At 35.5% G+C, this 1,758-nt stretch overlaps 1 pseudogene; it reads right to left on the bottom strand.

Annotated features, from left to right (window-relative positions):
- Window positions 1–464: 464 nt before the first annotated feature.
- LOC102815455 lies at window positions 465–1,455 on the bottom strand (annotated as a pseudogene).
- Window positions 1,456–1,758: the final 303 nt, after the last annotated feature.

The raw sequence follows: 1,758 nt of genomic DNA, 5'->3' as shown, positions 1-1,758 counted from the left end.
CCTCAAGCTAACATCTCTGCTCTTCAATACTTTAAAAAGTTCCTGTGCAGCAGATTTGCCCAATGCAATACGTCATCTGATCTCTTGACTGCTGCTTCCGTGAGTGTTGATACACATACACATTAGTAAGAATAAAAATTCAAACACTACTCAGAATTATATTCTAAACAAACTACAGGAAAAGTCTAAAAACTAAATGTGATTCTAAGGAGCTGTTGGTGGGTTTGAATTGAACTTGTGGTTAGCAGTCCAGTGATTATCCTACAGTGCCACACCTCAGAATTCCAAAAATAGGATAAAATATTGTTACTTTACAGTATGTATAATTATGCAATTAAATTATCATAACAATATATAATATTAAACAAATTTAAAGTACTCATTTTTAAGTCTTACAAGCACTTCAAATACATAAATCTTAAAATGGCAAAACTATACAGTAAGCAACTTTTCCTTAAATGATTCTAGCTCACTAGTTTAGGTTGAACATTCATTCTCTGAAGCACTTGTTCGGGCATACAAAAAACAGAACTAACAGGTCTAATATGTTCTTCTTCCAAAAGTGATAGTCCAGCAATTCCAAATAAAATATGAAAGGGATCTACCATATCTCCTGGCCTGTCTGCAAATCCCCCAGTTTCTTCATCTTGACATACTAAAATGAAACGTCGCAGTTTCCATCTGTCAATTCAATGAAGACTTCCAATTATCTTTAGGGAAGCTAAAACCCACTATTAATAGCACACATCTGGTAACTTCTCTGACCTTCCATTGAGTCCACTTCATGATAATTGTCGTTCACAAAGCCACCAACCAAGTAAGTCAGAGTTTACTTGATGCAATTGACTAGTAATAGCAAGGAATCCTGTGCAACAATATATTTGCCCAGCATGGGATTCAGAACCATGTCTGCAACTTAATCCACCATCAAAGTTCAAAGTTCATACATGACAAAACAAATTCAATGGCCTTCTCCACATTAACAGCATCCAGCTTTCTCAATAGCGTGGATGTTGCCACAGCACAGAAAGATAATCTTTAAGTCAATTTCTCCCTAAATGTATCCAGTCTTCTTTCTGCAGAGTTTGAACATATTTGACAGCTTTATTTACATCAATAACATTAATACTATCATACAGAGTAAGTATCTGGACAGCACTAAGTGTATACAAAAGATGACGATCATGTCCAATAGTAGTACTTATTCTACCAGATTCATGTTGACATGACTTAATAAACATCAGTATTTCTTCTCTATTCATGCAATGTAGTTGTCCCATGAGATCCATTACTGTCAGACCCCAATAGATGTCACTCATTCTGAAATATTCAGACACAATATTCATAATAATCTTTTTTTGAACCATAGGTTGCTATAGAATATGCATGTTTCTTCAGCAATAGGGTACCTGGTGCATCTAACTTGATAACAATCTTCTTCTGTGGCATGCCCATTCTGCAAAGGAAAAAGCTGTATATACTGTCTTTTAGCAAATTATGGTTTTGTAAGCTTTAGTACCTGCTCTAACTGTACAAAAAATGCATTTTTCCCTATTGTCCACCAAAACAATCATCTTCATCTCCATGAATTTGGAATAGCCATTCTCAACTCTGTGAATTTGAATGTCTTCCTCTAGATCAGCTTTATCCCTCAATAAACCTCTGTTCCTTTTATTTTTAGCAGACTCTGTGAAGTTGCTCTACAGCACTGGAAAAGGGCATTCCAAGGGGAATGTCAGAAGCATTTGTAGCACTTTG

Source organism: Chrysochloris asiatica, unplaced genomic scaffold (assembly GCF_000296735.1).
Source record: "Chrysochloris asiatica unplaced genomic scaffold, ChrAsi1.0 scaffold00066, whole genome shotgun sequence".
In the NCBI taxonomy this organism is placed as follows: domain Eukaryota; kingdom Metazoa; phylum Chordata; class Mammalia; order Afrosoricida; family Chrysochloridae; genus Chrysochloris; species Chrysochloris asiatica.
The sequence above is the reverse complement of the archived record's forward strand: the minus strand, read 5'-3'. Positions and strand labels throughout refer to the sequence as shown.